Below are 12,210 nucleotides of genomic sequence, written 5' to 3'. Positions count from 1 at the left end.
CTCCGAGTCCAGTTTGCCCCTCAGCTCCTCCCTGCCAAGGGACTTTGCAGGTGCAGAATCTGAGAGGAGGGAGAGAAAGGAGAAGCTCTGTGTAAGGAACTGGTTCCTGTCTCAGGCCCGGAGAGGGGAATTGACCTACCCAAAATCTCCCAGGGAGGCAGAGCCAGACGGCTTTCGGGAGGAGGTGGCCTTCTGGAGAGCCAAGAGCCTCCTCTTCGCTTAGTAGTATCTTCATGTTCGAATCTGTGTCCCTGACCCTCGTTCTGTGACTTCCTGTGAGCTCTCCTCTCATTCACCAGGGTGCCTGCCTGTTCTGAATTCCCAGGAGGGGTCATCTTTGAAGGCCTACACTTAGGCAATCCCGTTATCTAGGGACTACGGAGAGGAAAGGGCTGTGGGCGCTCTGAGCTCTGGGGAGGAGGCTCTGGAGACCCCAAGACCACAGCCCAAGGGGCATCCTCAAGGAGGGTGCACAGTCAGGAGCGGGGAGAGAACAGGCTCAGGCCTAGGAAGACTTATCCCAGGGGAGAAAAAACTAGAAAGTTCTAGGAGAGGTGGTCAGAAGAGTGGGGAACTAACTGCACAGTGTGAAGCTTCCTGGGGGAGGGGCCCCTCCCTCTTAATAGCGGCTTGAAGGCTCCGGGCAAATTCCTGGTGGCTCCAGCTTCAAAATACATCCAGGCCTTATCTTTTAGTGATATATACTGACATTTTTATGGATGAAATAATATGAAGTCTGGGATTTGCTTCAAAATAATCCCGTTGCTGGGAGGGGTGAGAGGTTTACATGAAACATAATTGGCCATGATCTGATGATGGTTGACGCGGGTCATGAGGACATGGGCGTGCCTCGTCTCACTACTTTTGTATACGTTTACCGTTCTCCATCATAAAAAGTTCAGATGTCCAGAGTCAGCCGTTTCTCTCCAGCTCCACGCTCCCTGCCCGGGGCTCCTCACGGAGTGGCCTCTTCGGCGGCGCCCTGCAGCCTGTTCCCCACACGGCCGCCAGAGGGAGCCTGCCACAGTACGCGCCCCACTCACAACCCCACCTGGCCCCGCTCACTCCCGGCACTTCAAGGCCACACTCCATCTTGTCCCTGTTGCCTCTCGGGCTCCTCTGCACTGCCCGGCTGCTAAGCCTCCCGCATGGCCCCAGGGCCCTAACCCTACATGCCGGGGGGAGGTGTCCCTTATGACACTTCAGACATTGCAATAATGCGTGGGACTTATACTAAAAGCATTACATGTATAATGTTTATAATATCCCATATTTTATATATGTATATTTGATGATTATCTGAAACCCAAATCCAACTAGGCATCCTGTATTACATCTGGCAACCCTCCCCCAAATACCTTGTGAGCTCCTACCAGAAGAACCACGTTGTCATCCCCAGTGCCCAGTATACAATGGCGCCCTCTCCTAGCAGAAAATTGCCAAAAAGCAGCCTCTGGACTAAATCAGCCCTTACCGCATTGCACGAATTTCAGATCCACTTATTTCAGCGACAAGGTGCCCTTTTGCAGTGTGTGATCTGCCCAACCATTTCTGGCAGCCCTGCAGGAGACCAGAGAAGCAGGTGCTTCCTGAATGAGAGGAGCTGGCCCTCCCAGCTCCCGCTTCTCCCCAACAGAGGGCAGAGACTGACAGAGAAGGACCATGCCCAGGCCTTGGCTGGCTGCCCTCTCTGGGTGCTTTCTCATTCAGGCCCCATCTGGGGTGGGCCTGAATCCTTGCAGTGCCCCATGAGAGTGGGTAGAGGGGCTCCGTGCCAGGCGCCAGCTGCCCCCGTGGCCTGAGGGTGCCCACTCAAATCATTCCAAGTAAACATTTGACCAGCCCTGCCCCAGCCCTCATCCCACGCCGACACTTGGCCATTGTTCCTGGACAGGCCCCTCTGTGTCCCATCCCTTGTGGCTGACATTTCAGCAGGGCCCTGGAAGGACTGGAGTGACCCCATGCCCCATCCCCCTTCTGAAGACAGGCTCAAGGGAGGTGGTCCCAGTGAGGGCAGGCTCTGAGCGGGGGAGTCCCAGCAGACCAGCCGTCGCCTGGCTGGGCCAGCCACCTCCTTGAACACCCAGCTTGGGGCACAGGCTGCCGAGCCTACGAGCCTACGGGTCTGGCAGTAGAGCCATGGGACGCCAGCTGACTCGGCTGCTTTGTTCCCAGCCTGGAGTGGTCTGAGTGACTGTAGCTCCTTCTTTGCTGAGAAGCCGCAGATAACGCTGGCGACAGGGCCTGATAAAGCGTCTGTCAGAGGCCCCGCTATTCCCACAGGCCCCAAGGGCTCCTGCAGCACAAGCCTGTCTGGAGGTCAGTCCCGCTCTGGGGGCTCACCCCTTCCCCGCTGGAGGCTGAGGAACAGGCTGGCAGACCCACCCCTGCCCAGATCTCCCAGCACCCAGGTTTCTACCCCGGTTTCTTGACTCAAAAGTCCCTAAAGCCTCCGGGTCTGAGCATCGTAAATGAACCCTCTGAATTATTCCCAGGAAGAGAATGTCAAAGACATGTCTCCCTCAGTGGAATTCCAGACTGTGGCTCTTGGGGAGCTGGCGGGGATGGGGATCTGGAGGCCTGGAACTTCTTTCTGAATCCCCTCAGGGAACATCCCAAGTCACCTTCTCTACATCCTCCTTGTTCATGTCACCAGAGCCCACTCTAGGCCAGTCTCTGCAATTGGCACGGGGGACGTGGGAACAAACAAGATGTGGTCCGTGACCACAAGGGCCTTCCAGGGAGAGGGGGCTGGAAGATCTGCCCCCCACACCCCTACCTGACCCAGGCCAGGCGTCCACCCCCAGCCTGCGGAGAGGCCTGGCCTGGAGTAGGAGGTGCATGAGGGTGTATCTTACCAGCCTTGAGGGTGTTGGGGGATCCTGGAGTGAGATTCGGTGCCACAGGACTGGAGAGTTGAAGCTTGAGGGGCCTGTGAACAAGGAGTCTCCAGTCTGATGGAGGAGGCACAGGCCCTGCCCTGGGGAAGACCTAGTCTCATGGGGGTGTCAGAAGAGACCCTCGTAGAAACCCAGAGAATAGGCTTTCCTGAAGCCAGCACTCTCAGCGCCCTGAACTCAGGTTCAGGTGTAAGGCCGTGGGCACTGCCAGGGAAGATGCCCCTGACAACAGAAGTCCCCCCGGGCAGTGTGGGAATGCTGGGTTCCTGGCTGAACCACAGTGAGAACGTGGGACCTGATGCTGGGGCCACCCCGTGGCAACCAGCCTGAATAAGGACCTTGTACCTGGTGGAGGTGGAGCTAGAGGTCCTGTCCTGGAGTTAGTCCCAGCTCTGCCTCTCCCTCTCTATGTGACCCTCTCTGAGGGCTGGAGGGTTTCTCTGGGTCACATAGCAAGGGAGAGGGCTGGAGGCTCACAGGGAACTCCTAGAAATAGAAGCTCCACGGGAGAGCCATAATGGAAGGGCCAGTGTGACTGGTGGAAAAGGCCTGGGCCACCTACCATACCCAGGGAGAAGGAGCACCTCTCCCGGCTGGACTGGGAGTCCTATGGACAGCAGAGAGTAGGCACCCAGGCTTCCAGTACCTGTGGACCCAGGAACTGCCTTCCCCTACACCTGACCCCTGGCCAAAGGTTTCAGCTTGGCCTCTCACCAGTATCAGGGACCTTCAGCTCACAGAGGAAGGGCCTGGCATCTCCAGGTGTCCAGGTTTCACTCTTGCAGGGCCTCCCGCCCTCTCCTGTAAACCCCATCTCAGCCAGCTTTCCCTGAAACCTCCACAACCATAAAGGCTCAGCCCCAAATACCACGCACTCCAGAAGTAACCCTTCCTTTCCTTCTCTGGCACTGGCTTCCCTCAGTGTTGGTATCCCTTTCAGAGTGGTTCTTCAGCATCCACGCCTTCATCTCTCACACAGCCGTTGGAAACCCAGTGGAGAATAAAATAGACACATCTCCTGCCTTCAAGGAGCTTCCAGTCTCATGCAGGGGAGTGGACTGTAGCCCACTTCTACAGGCCAATGACTAGAAGACCAGAGGGAGTGATCAAGGCAGCGAAGAAGGAACGATGCCCACCCCGATACTGAGCTGATGATAAAAGTACTTCCCTCGTTAATCTTATAACTGTTCCCCTTCTTCAGAGCAGGGAGAGGACACAGACCCCTAGCCTTTGCTCAGGAAGGGCCTCCCCACCTGGGCTCAAGGAGGAAGCTTGGCTGGTGCCCTAGGTGGCCCAGGCCTTCAGCCTCTTACTCTCCCCGCCTCCCCTGGCCTAGTCTGGCTCTGTTGCAGACTTCCTGTATTGCCTTGGGGACATCACTCCCCACTCTGGGCCTGGGACAGTGACTTTGGGGCAGGGTGGAAAGGCACAAGTGGTGCAGCTGTCTCCAGCCAGTTGATCTTGGGGACACTGGGGATGTGGGCCAAGGAATGCTGGGGGTGGGGATTGCCACTCCATTGCTGGGTGAACCCAAGGCTCCCAAGCTCATCTCTGGGGAGCCCTGCCCCTCTGCAAAGGGAGGGGATGGCTCCCCACTCCAGGGTCTTTGCTGCACACACCAGGCCTGGGGACCTGAACGCCAGCAAGTTGCTTCATTGAATGATGATAAGCAGCAGCTGGGCGTGGTGGCTCACACCTGCAATCTCAGCATTTTGGGAGGCCAAAGCAGGTGGATCACTTGAGGTCAGGAGTTCGAGACCAGACTGACCAACATGGCGAAACCCTGTCTCTATTAAAAATATACACACCACTTTGGGAGGCCAAGACAGGCGGATCACAAGGTCAGGAGATCGAGACCATCCTGGCTAACACGGTGAAACCCCGTCTCTACTAAAAAATACAAAAAAACTAGCTGGGCGAGGTGGCGGGCGCCTGTAGTCCCAGCTACTCAGGAGGCTGAGGCAGGAGAATGGCGTAAACCTGGGATGCGGAGCTTGCAGTGAGCCGAGATCCGGCCACTGCACTCCTGCCTGGGCGACTGAGCAAGACTCTGTCTCAAAAAAAAAAAAAAAAAAAATACACACACACACATTAGCTGGGCATGGAGATGCACGTCTGTAATCCCAGCTACTTGGGAGGCTGAGACAGGAGAATTGCTTGAATCTGGTAGGCGGAGGTTGCAGTGAGCCGAGATTGCACCACAGCACTCCAGCCTGGGTGACGGAGCGAGACCGTAGTCTCAAAAATAAATAAATAAAATAAATGATGATAAGCACAATAATTTTCTCATCACAAAGCAAAGCAACGGAAAAATAAAGCAAAAAAAAAAAAATATATATATATATATATACACACAAAACGAAACAAAACCCAACAGCACAGCACAATATCACCTGACCCTGGCTGATGCTCTGTCACGGCAGTCACAGCAGTCGATGGCAGCTGATGTCAAAACAGTCTAGACAAAGCCTGGCTGCTGGAGGGCACCCCTTGTCCCTCAGAGTGGCTCTAGGGAGCCAGGAACATACACAAGGCCCTATTTTGAGGCAGGCATAGCTACATTCTCAATCCCATTTAACCTTCACCAGCTCACTAGGCATTTTGAAACGCCTTTTTATTGAAATTTAACGTATGTATGGTACAACTTGCATGAATCTCAAATTGTTTGATGAGCTCAAGCTTAATGAATTTTCACATAGGTATAAACGCATGTGATACCAACCAGATCAAGATATAAACCACTTCCGGCCGGCCGTGGTGGCTCACGCCTGTAATCCCAGAACTTTAGGTGGCTGAGGCGGGCGGATTACCTGAGATCAGGAGTTTGAGACCAGCTTGACCAATATGGTGAAACCCCGTCTCTACTAAAAATACAAATATTATCTGGGCATGGTGCTGGGCACCTGTAGTCCCAGCTACTCGGGAGGCTGAGTCAGGAGAATTGCTTGAACCTGGGAGGTGGAGCTTGCAGTGAGCCGAGATGGTGTCACTGCCCTCCAGCCTGGGCAACAGAGTGAGACTCCGTCTCAAAAAAAAAAAAAAAAAAAGCTATAAACCACTTCCAACATGCCAGAAGTTTCCCTCAGTCCCCCTCCAAGTCAGCACCCCTGAGGGTAACCACTATCCTGACCTTTCTCACCACAGACTAGCCTCACCTATTATTGAATTCAGCTTAATGGAATCACACAGCTCGTGTTCTTGTGTGTCTGGCCTCTTTCACTCAACAAAATGTCAGATTCTTCCATGTTGCTTCATCTGTCAGTAGTTTCTTTATGTTGTTGCTGTGCAATATTCCACTGTACAACTATCCCACACGGCTTCAGCCATTCTTCTGATGATGAACCTCAGGGTTGACTCATTTGGGGTCATTGTGAACAACCCCCAAGAACACCCTGTCCGTGCCTTTTGGACACACGTGCTCATTTCTCTTGGGTCTGTAGCTAGGAGTGTACCTGCTGGGTTAGGGGCTGGTGGACGCTTAGCTTTCGTAGCTGTTTGTGTAGTCGGTATATTTAGCCAGATATGGAAACGGAAGTTCAGAGCGTTTAAGTAGCTCATCCAAGTTCATGCAGTTACTCAGAGGTGAAGCCTAGAATTCAGAGATTTCTGAGTCCAGCATCTTCCCAGGGGAGGCCAGCTTCCCCTCCCATCCTTTTAATCCTGCCTTTTAGGACAGGTGAAAGGGGTGTGAGGATTCGGGGGAAGCAGAGAAGCCCCTCAGACAGCCTGCTGTATAACGAGCTCCTGGGGTATGTCCACGCTGCCCGGGACGGCACAGTGCACCCAAGGCAGGGGCTGGACAGAGGCTGACATGGAATAAGTGGGGCAGCTCGGTGCCTTGAGGGTCCCCTGTCCACCCACCCCCACACTGTGTGGCCCCTCCCTTCTCCAGTCTCATCCCTGCCCACGCACTCATCTGTCCCCCTCACTCCAGCCACACTACCTTTCTTGCTATCCCCCAAAACACCAGGCATGTTTCTGCCTCACAACCTTGACATCTGCAGGCACCTCTTTCTAAATTTCTCCCCCAGACATCGGCAAGGTACCCCCGACCCGCCACCCCCACTTTTTCATGGCGGCTGCTCAACTACCTGGTCTAAAAGAACACCCCCATCATGCACCACCCCCTCACCTTGTTATCTCTGTCTGATCTTCTGTCTTTTGTATATTGATTTACTGCCTGTCTCCCCACCCCAGAAAGTGAGCTCCAGAAGGCAGGGCCTCACCATCTTGTTTGCTGCTCCACCCTCAATGTGTGGGGCAGTGCCTGGCACCTTGCAGGTTCTCTAGAGATATTGAATGCAAGAAAGAATGAATGAATGAGCTAATGAACAAATAAAACGCAACCCCTCAGAGCAGCTACCAGCAAACATTGCAGGTGAGGAGAGGCTTTTGGTGCCAGGCCTGGCTGTTGATGTCCAAGTCTTGAGAAAAAGCTCCCACCTGGGCATTGGTCTAGAGCCCTGGGGTAGAGTGAGGTGGTGCCCAGCCTGACCTTAGTGGCCTCCAGGTGCTCAACCATCACAGCCAGCTCTCACGGGAGCCAGACAGACAAGGGCACCAATGTGGATCTGGGCCCCAACTGGGCTGATCTGTCAGGATGGGGAGATTTAGGATTCCTGGGTGATGAGGGAGAGCTGATAGCTACAGATCCCTCCAGGTGTCTTTTCCCTGGTGCGGGACCAGCGGGGGGATGAGGGCAGAGATCATCGTCAAAGCAGGTGGGTCTAGGAATAATTGGAGGGGTCCCGGAGGGATCCCATTTCCCCCAAGCCCCGCCTAAAGTACATTCTTCATTCCTCATTGCTAGTGTTGGCCTGGGAAGCCTTTGCTGGCTTATGTTACAGTTTTGGGCCCCGGTTTGTTCCATGTGTAAAATGGGTAGAACTAGGCCATGAAGTACCATAGAGAAACAGCCCTAGATCAAGGGTTTCTGGCATAAATTCTCATCCTCGGGACTGCTGTGTAGCCTCTGGCAAAGCCCTGCCATCTCTGGGCTTCAGATTCCCCACATGTCAAATGAGGGAGTATCTCCAAAGACTGATGTCCTCTCTTAGTCACTGTAAAGCGACTGACCTCCTGTCCTTTCTCAAGGAAGGGCAAGTTTAGCAAAGGAGGCAGGGAGGGGAAGCCTAGGGAAGAGGGTGAGAATGTGAAGTATGAACCTCACCAGTGCGACAGCTTGGCCCTGACCTGGGCTTGCTGGAGGCCTCCTCTCTGAACTCCACCAAATGCCTGGCTGAGACTCGAATAGTGTGGCTGACTGGGTGGGGAGCTGTCCAATCAACTCCTCCTCTCTCCTCCTATTAACGAGGCTCTGAGTTCCAAAGGGCATCCAACAGGAGACCCCAGCTGGGACCCCTCTCCCAGAGTTTGTCCAAGTTTCGCACAGTTCTACCATGGGACCCCTCATTTGCCACCAGGGTGGGGAAAGGTAAATTCGCTTTTCAGTCCGAGTTAGAGAGAGACCTAGTTTTCAGAAGCAGAAGCTGAGTTCTTAGGAATCCCAGAGATCATTCGTTTGAGCGCATAAGGATGCCCAAGTCTGGGCTTGCAACATTTTGGTGTTACTTCATTGAATCCTCACACAAACCTGTAAAGAACAGAGCATCATTCCCCCCATGTGACAGATGCAGGAACTACCACTCAGAGAGGCTAAGTGACGTGTGCAAGGTCACACAGCTAGTGGGCAGCAGGGCCAGAATGTAAAGCCAGGTCTGTCTGACTCCAGATCTGGGCTTCACGCTTCCTCCCTTGTCAGAAGAAGGGGTGCAATCTTGTGCTTTGGGGGTCCAGGAGCCTGAGAGATCATTCTACCAGCAAGGGCTGGGGAGAAGACTGGGACCTTTGCACCTGCTGTCTGCTTTAGCTAAAAACCCTTCCCTTAGAAAATTGCCTTGCTGAATCCCACACTTTACTCGGGTCTCAGCTTAAGGGGCACTGTCCCAGGAAGGCCTTCCTCTGGGACCACTGAGTCTTATATAGAACAACTCCTCTGTCTCCCACAACGCCTTTCCTCCTGGCCTCAGGTGATGGGTCTCCCTGACACCTATCACCATCTGCAGCACTATCTTGTCTCAGATGCGTATTCAAGTGTTTATTGCTTGTCTCCACCAAAAAACCATGAGGCTTTGTCTGTCTCATTCACCCCTCCATCCTCAAGGCCTAACATAGTGTCTAGCGCATAGTAGGTGCTCAATGAATATTTGTTGGCAGAAGGCATGAGTGACTGCCTTTTTTCTTAATAAGGTTAAGAAAAAGGAGTATCTGTGATCTGCCAGGCCTGGTGGAAAGGGTTGACCCTTGGACTCTTAGACGTCTCATTCCAAGCGTCGCCGCTGTCAGTTGTCAGCCCAGCGCTTGCACGGGGAGCCGAGGCTGTCTCTGCAGCTTCCAGGGCGCAGGACATGAGTGGCAGATGAAGCAATCCACTAAGGGCTGGGGCGCTGGCCCCACGGCGCTCTGGCTCCGAGCCCAGTGCTCTTTCTAAGAGCCGGGGCAGGGCCCCGCCACGGGAGAGGGGTGCCGAGAGCCCCGCGCCCTCGCCGCGCGTCCCCCGCGGAGCCCGGGGCCGCCGGACCTGGCCCCGCGCCCGGGGCCGCGCCCTCCCTCCCCGCCCGCGCCGGCGCCGCCGCCGCCCCCTGCCCCGCGCGCGGCCCCTGCGCTGCCAGCGGCTCCTTCCCCAGCGGGGGCCATCCTCGAGCTCAGGACCCGCGCACCCGAACCCGGGCCGCCCGCGACCCCCCGGGATCCCCCGAACCCCGGCCCGCCCGCCCCGGGCCCCCCAGACTCGGGGCGCCCGCAGGCCCCGCGGGGCACGGGAACCGGCAATTTCCCCGGCCGCCGCCCCGCCCGCCGCCCGCTCTGTACTTAGCTGATGACGGGTTCCGCGGCCCTCGGCGGGGCGGGCGGCGGGTTCAGGGCGGGCGAAGCCGGCCCAGCCGGTCCCGTGCTCTGCTCGCAGGCGGCCGCCGGGCCTGTGTCATCCACCAGGAATTTCTGTTTTCCCCTCCGCGGGGCTGGAAGAAAAAACAATAATTAGGTCACTGGGCAGGCGGCAGAGAGGGTGTGGGACAGGCCAGTGGCGCCCTGTTGGGCAGGGAAAGGGTTTGGGAGGACGGCGGGGAGGGAAGGCCCCACAGCGCTCTCCTTCCTGCCCTCCCCGGCCTGCCCGCGGGTGCAAGCAGAGGCAGCCCTGACCGTCCCCACCGTTCACTCATTCCACAGGCGTTTGCTGGGCACCTCTTGTGCACCAAATTCGATGCTAGGCGCTGGGAATTCAGCAGTGAGCAAAAGAGAAGGAAGGACCTGGTGAAAAAGATAGAAAGACGGAGAGACAGTCAGGTAGTGACCATACAGTGGGAGGCCACTGCACAGGCAGAGGCGTTTCAGGGTATATGGATGGGAGCCAGGGAAGGCTTCCTGGAGGAAGTGGCACCTGCTCAGAGGCCTGAAAGAGGAATGGGCCTTGTTGTGGGGAGAGGCAGGCTGGGTATTCCAGGTGGAAGGAGTGGCAGGTGCAAAGGCTTGGGCGTGAGAAGACAGGGCACACGACAAGGACTGAAAGTACAGTAGAGAAGCATCGCATGAGCTTTCAATCCTCAGGGTGGCTCCACCGATTAAAGACGCATATTTTTGATCCCATGAGGCCCCTAAACGCAAGCCAGCTACTTTATCTGGTGCTCAACTGAAGATGTAACCACATTTTCCCACATTGGAGGAAGACTGTTTTGGACGTACTGAGAGGTACTGAGTCCGGGGACTGTACCTATGAGTGACTGAAGACATTTGCAAGGGGTCATCTGGACTTAGCACATTTCTCTCATTCACTCCCACCTTAAGACAACCCCCGCTGTGAAGGACGGGATGCCCGGGCAGGGGCACATGCCTGAGTCATTTGGAGGATGAGCTGTGAGACTGGGGAGGTGGACAGCATCGGGGTATAAAGGATCTTGCGGGTCATTGTACTGAGTTCAAACTTAGGGGAACCAGGGAGCCATGGTTTACAGCAGGGAGGTGGGGGACAGGATCGGATTTCGGAAAACTTAATAGCTGACAATAGCCAAGATGTATTTGGCTCCTATTACATACCAGCACAGGGCTGGGATTTTACACACATTTTAGTAAACTTGGCAATAATCCTGTGAGTATGGTACTAAGTCTGATTTCATAGAAGAGAAAATGGGCCAGGGAGGTCATTTGCCACAGGTCACTTGCCAGTAAGGGGCACACCCAGGTCTCCAAAGTGCTGGGCCGTGTTCTGGGAGCTCTGGTGAAAGAAGCAGGCTCTGCCCTTACCCTCAGGGAGCCTGTTTTCTGCTGGGGGAGGTGAATGTGAGGTGCCTTAGTCAGGGTCATGTCAGAGTGGAGTTGACTGCTCTCTGGTGTGGCTCTCCAGGGGTACATTCTCCAAGACTGGGATGGCGATCCTACTCCAGAGTCATCCGGGAACCCAGGTTCCTTCCATCTTGCCACTCTGCCCTCTTGGGATGTCCATTATGGGCTCCTGTCTACATTCTGGGCAGAGGAAAGAGATGGAGGGACATGTCCTCTTTCCTTAGGTAACATCACTTCTACTTACAACCCACTGTCACAACTTAGTCCCATGTCACACTTAGGTGGTGCAAGGGAAGTTGGGCAATGCAGTCTTTAATAAGGCAGCCCAAGTGCCCAACAGAAACAACAGACTTTTCACACTGTAGAACAGGGGTCGGTGAACATTTTCTTAAAGGACCAGGCAGTAAATATTTCAGGCTTTGCAAGCTATACATTATCTGTGGCATTGCCTACCCTACTACAAAAGAGTGAAAGCAGTCATAGACATAAAAATGAATAAGCCTGTCTGTACTTGCAATAACATTTTATTTATGGACAATGAAATCTAAATATTATATAGTTTCTATGATTCACAAAATATTTATATTTTCAGTCACTTAAAAATGTAAAAAAAGGCCAGGCCCAGTGGCTCAGACCTGTAATTCCAGCACTGTGGGAGGCTGAGGCAGGCAGATTGCTTGAGTCTAGGAGTTTGAGACCAGCCTGGGCAACATAGGAAGACCCTGTCTCTACAAAAAACTATAAAAAAAAAAAAAAAAAAAAAAAGCCCAGCATGGTGACTTGCTCCTGTGGTCCCAGCTACTCTGGAGGAGGCTGAGGAGGGAGGATTTCTTGAGCCAAGGAGGTTGAGGCTGCAGTGAACCGAGACTGTGCAACTCCACTCAGTCTGAGTGACAAAGGGAGACTCTGTCCTAAAAAAAAAAAAAGAAAACGCAAAAAAGAAATACTTTCGTGCTTGCAGGCAGCACAAAAA

Source organism: Theropithecus gelada, chromosome 7a (genome assembly GCF_003255815.1).
Source record: "Theropithecus gelada isolate Dixy chromosome 7a, Tgel_1.0, whole genome shotgun sequence".
NCBI classification, from domain to species: Eukaryota; Metazoa; Chordata; class Mammalia; order Primates; family Cercopithecidae; genus Theropithecus; species Theropithecus gelada.
This window is presented reverse-complemented; position numbering follows the sequence as displayed.